This window comes from Chiloscyllium punctatum, chromosome 24 (assembly GCF_047496795.1).
Source record: "Chiloscyllium punctatum isolate Juve2018m chromosome 24, sChiPun1.3, whole genome shotgun sequence".
Classification (NCBI taxonomy): Eukaryota; Metazoa; Chordata; class Chondrichthyes; order Orectolobiformes; family Hemiscylliidae; genus Chiloscyllium; species Chiloscyllium punctatum.
The window spans coordinates 18,330,314-18,335,799 of NC_092762.1; the positions used below are offsets into that span (position 1 = coordinate 18,330,314).

At 42.6% G+C, this 5,486-nt stretch overlaps 1 non-coding gene across 1 annotated transcript; it reads left to right on the top strand.

The window, feature by feature from the left end:
- Positions 1 to 318: 318 nt before the first annotated feature.
- On the top strand, positions 319 to 400 carry trnas-gcu (transfer RNA serine (anticodon GCU)). Its single transcript has one exon. It is a non-coding gene; the product is annotated as a tRNA-Ser (tRNA).
- Positions 401 to 5,486: the final 5,086 nt, after the last annotated feature.

Here is a 5,486-nt window from a genome sequence, read left to right on the forward strand (position 1 = left end):
CGATCCTTCAGAGTTCTATTCAACTCTTTATTGAAAGAAAACCTCCTGCTGTCTCGGGTTCTTCATTCCGTTGACTTCAAATCTTCACAGAATTCAACAGACCTTGTTACATATTCATTTCCTCACATTTGTTCAGATCATTATGTGCATTGTCTGACAGTGGGAGTGCACTTGCCCCACAACCCAGGGGTCAGACCATAGTCTTGGAACCGTACTGTTTTATTTCTCATTTCACCAACACCAGGGAGAAATATCTGCTGCTCTGCATGATTTACGAAATTCAATTATTCATAAGGTCATAGCTTTGCGTGCATCTGTGACGAGGTGGCCGAGAGGTTAAGGCGATGGACTGCTAATCCATTGTGCTCTGCACGCGTGGGTTCGAATCCCACTCTCGTCGCTGTCATCAACGGCTTTCAATGGTGCTGTTTTCAGATGATCACGGCTGTCGTATGGAAATTGGGATTCTAATAGTTTTTTTTTTATCTGCATTGACGCTATGACAAAAATCTCAAAGAATAGTTTGAGCCTGTTAAATAAACTACATTGCAATGTCGGTTGCATTGGGATAATGAAAAGGAGCGCGATTTTCTTTTTCAAGTCAAGTTGCTGTGAACATTTTTTCGTATGAAAGACATCCAGGAAAATCAAATACTGAGAGCTGCGAAGTGCATGTCATGCAAAGGGATCTTAATGAATGTTTTGTCAGATGAAATCTGGAGGAGGTTGAGTAGAAGTAATTCATCCTGGTGAGAAGAGCACAGCGAGACAGCACAAAATAATGGAGATATTTCAAAATGGGCATGGCGTGGGTTTAGGGGCACTGAGAACTGGCTGTAAATGCACAGTGGAGAATTGCCGCTGTGGGTGCCGTGCATGGGCACGGAGAGACTTACACATTGGTCTCGCCCTCGCCCCTTGCTCTCGCCGTTAATGAAGGTTGGACATAAGGCACAGATAAACACAAGATGTGAGAAGCAATCTCCCTCACGTTATACACACACTGGATGCATTACATTGAACTATGAACAACTGGAGTAATCAGCATGTTACCTTTCAGGAGTGAAACTAAACTGTGGATCAATAACCGCAGATTCATGCAACATAAACATGAAAAATGATTTAAAATGTAGGGTGAAGGTTTGCTCGCTGAGCTGTAGCTTTGATATCCAGACGTTTCTTTACTTGGCTAGGTAACATCATCATCAGTGGCGACCTCCAAGTGAAGCGAAGCTGTCGTCTCCGGCTTTCTATTTATATCTTTCTCCTCGATGGGGTTCCTGGGGTTTGTGGTGATGTCATTTCCTGTTCGTCTTCTGAGGGGTTGATAGATGGCATCTAGATCTAAGTGTTTGTTTGTGGCATTGTGGTTGGAGTGCCAGGCCTCTAGGAATCCTCTGGCGTGTCTTTGCTTAGCCTGTTCCAGGATAGATGTGTTGTCCCAGTCGAAATAGTGATATTTTTAATCCGTATGTAGGACAACGAAGGAGAGAAGGTCCTGTCTTTTTGTGGCTAGCTGGTGTTCGTGTATCCTGGTGGCTAACTTTCTTCCTGTTTGTCTTACGTAGTGTTGGTGGCAGTCCTTGCATTTAACTTTGTAGATGACGTTGTTTTTGTCCACGGGTTGAACTGTGTCTTTTAAGTTTGTTAGTTTTTGTTTGAGAGTGTTGATGGGTTTGTGTACTACTTGGATTCCGAGGGGTCTTAGTAGTCTGGCTGTCATTTCTGAAACTTCTTTGATTTATGGTAAGGTGGTTAGGGTTTCTGACTGTGTTTGGTCTGCTTGTCGTGGTTTGTTCTTGAGGAATCTGCGGACTGTATTTTTTGAGTATCTGTTCTTCTCGATTACGTTGTAGAGGTGGTTCTCCTCTGTTTTCCGAAATTCGTCTGTGCTGCACTGTGTGGTGGCTCGTTGGAATAGTGTTCTGACACAGCTTTGTTTGTATGTGTTGGGGTGGTTGCTGATGTAGTTAAGTATTTGGTCAGTGTTTGTCGGTTTTCTGTATACGCAGGTTTGTCGTTCTCCATTGTCCTTTCTTTCTACTGTGATGTCCAAGAATGCGAGTTTGTTGTCGGTTTCTTCCTCCTTGGTGAACTTTATGCCTGTAAGGGTGTTGTTGATGATGTTAAATGTCTTTACTGTCTTGTTTTGTTTTGTGATGACAAAGGTCATCTACATAGCGGACCCAGATTTTTGGTTTGATTGTTGGTAGGGCTGTTTGTTCTCGTCTTTGCATTACCGCCTCTGCTATGAATCCTGATACCGGAGATCTAATGGGTGTGCCGTTGGTTTGTTTGTAGATATGTTGTTGAAAGTGAAGTCGGTGGTGAGGTACAGGTCCACGAGCTTCATTATGTTTTCGTTGGTAATGTGATTGATGGTTGTTGGTGTGTCTGTGATGGTCTCTTTAAAAGTGTGGTAAGTGTTTCGTTTGCCAGGCCGATGTTGATGGAGGTGAACAGTGCTGTTATGTCGAATGAGATCATTGCTTCTTCTTCCTGTATTTTGGTTTTTTTGATGATTTTTAGGAATTCCTGGGTGGAGTGGATGGAGTGCTGTGACTCTTCTATGAGGCATTTCAGTCTTGTGTATAGTTCTTTGGCCCGTCTGTAAGTTGGTGTTCTGGGTAAAGAGACTATGGGTCTGAGGGGGGCTCCTCGTTTATGGATTTTTGGTAGTCCGGTTCGACTTGGGCAACACATTGATCCTGGGACAGTCTAAGCAAAGATATGCCAGAGAATTCCCAGAGGCCTGGCACTCCAACCACAACGCCATAAACAAACACATGGATCGAAATGCCATCAACCCCGCAGAAAACGAAAAGGAAATGACATCACCACAAACCCCAGGAACCCCATCCAGGAGAAAGATACAAATAGAAAGCAAGAGACAACAGCTTCGCTTCACTTGGAGGTCGCCACTGATGATGTTACGGAGCCAGATAATGAAACGTCTGGATATCAAACCTACAGCTCAGCGAGCAAACCTACATCCTAAACCTCAACCTGAGCTACAAATCTGCACAAATCTTGCGATTTAAAGTGTCTTTATACGCATATCATTAATAGACTTTTCATTATAATAACCGTCTGGTTGAAAGAAGAAGACACCACATTTCAAGATGGATGACAACGTTACCAATTTTGTTTTGAAATTGAGATCTATTTGATCATTTTAAACAGTGAACAAGTTCATTTTAAATAATGCAAACCACATTCTCTCACCTGGAATAAAAGTGTGATTTCAATATAAACATTGTCCTTGCTAAGTCGCAGTTACTCAACATGAAAAATAGGATGTAATTTTTATTCAGCTTACATCACTTAGCACCATTATCTTACTTTGGCTTGACTGCAGTATGCACATGCTAAATAAGGTTTAAGAAAGAATGACTTTTCGAAATAATGATTCGGTGGTGACTAAAAATAATATTAGGTTCTCATGATCCGGATATTCCACCAATGGCTCCAGTCGTGGAAATGTTCAGTGGGCAGTATTTCTGTGATGGTATAGAAGTATGTGAGCTGCCAGGGATGTGAGCTCCCACTTCATCTGGAGCAGCGTCTTTTGACGTGGACCAGGGAGCATTGTGACATCCGTCTGTGCGTTCCAACCACACCTGGAGCAGCTTCTTTTGACATGGAGCAGCATGGATCATTGGCACATCCGAATGCAAGATCCATCCTCATTTGGAGCAGCTTCAGTTTGCATGGAGCAGGGAGCTTTGCAAGAACCATATGTGAACTCCACTCTCACCTGGATCAGCGTTTAATGACATGTAGCATCAGGGAGCATTGGGACATCAGAGTGATAGATCCAACCTCAACTGGACTTCTTCTATTGACATGGAGGAGGGAACATTGGGATATCAGACTGGGAGCTCCAAGCTCACAAGGACCAGCGTTTAATGACATGTAGCAGCTGGGAGCATTGGGACATCAGAGTGGGAGCTCCAAATTCAAGTGGAGCCGCTTCTATTGACATGGAGCAGCAAGGAGCATTGGAACGTCAGGTTGGGAGCTCCAACATCACCTGGCAAAGCTTGTATTGACATGGAAGAGGAGGGAGGATTAGGACATTAGGCTGGGGGAAAAGTTATTCAACTGTTTTAATCTGAAGTAAAATATGTTTCAACACCTCAGATGTTAATTGATTTATGAAGAATCTTTCCCAGGAAAATAATTAATTCTTTAGATAGTAAAGACAAGTCCTGAAAATATTCAACTCAGGAAAACGCATTGGTACAGAGAGAAATGGGAGTGATGTTTCATGTCTTTGTCTTTTCTTTTCTGGCCGACTCTGCACTCGAATACATTACCGGAAGGACATTTTCACTCATTTCCTTCAAAATACGGACAGGTCATTAACGTCATCTAAAGCTGAAAATTAATGGGAATATGCGCTGTTATGATTAGGCTGGAGTTTACCTCAAATTATGGTGAAAACGCTTCAAAGTCACTTGCAATTTCCCAGATCAGCAGTGACTTCATTGATTGGCTGATCAGATTGTGAATGGTCGTTGTTTTGAGGACAATTTGAAGTGAATCAATGATGGTGATTATCTTTGTTCTTTGTTCACCTTGGGACTGTTCCTGCTATTGCTCATGTCCTTGTTAACACCACAGATCTGCAGCGTGTAAAATCTCAGCTGTGAATCTGGCCAGTGGTACGACCATTCGTACAGCTGGCTACGGATCAGGCAGTTGTAAGTTCGAATTTTACTTTGCGCAAGCGCATTGTGGAGATTCATCACAAATCCAACCTAATCACTTTTGTAATGCTGAGGTTGATAATATTTGAAATTTTCATCTTCACGAGCGAAAATTCTTTCACTGTCTTCGATCAGTTAAACATTACCAAATGCTGTCAGAGTAAAAATCAGACAGCACCAGATGGTATCGAACAGACATATTTGGAAGCACCAGTGTTCCATTCACTGATTCTTCATCAGGTATTTGTCAACTGTTGGAATCTAAAATGGCTTTGTGTGATTATTAAATGTATCCACCCCAGTCCAACACCAACACCTCCAAATCATGGGTACCGTCGACACCACGAACGGATCGGTTAAAGTCCAGATGATCTTCCAAAAGATCGTGCATATTGACACATACACCAAGTTTCTGCAGAAAAACACCCACTTGATGAAGGAGCGGCTCTCCGAAATCTAGTGCTTCCAAATAAACTCGCTGGACTCTGCCCTGATATTGTGTAATTTTTAACTTTGTAGACTCAACTCAAACACTGGCACTTCCACATCATCAACAACATCAGTCATGTCCCACTGTTGTCAGAGAAGGCAATCCTGGAATAGCCCCACACATTGCTCATGGGTACGTTTCGTTTTCAGAAACCAACGTGCTCAATCGCTGCAGCTCCTGTGTATGAAAAGCACAGAAAAGAAATAGCTGAGACTCAGTTTTGACAATATTTTGAAACTCTTTGGGAAGTGGAATCAAAGGAGAATGAAGGATTAACTGTCCGA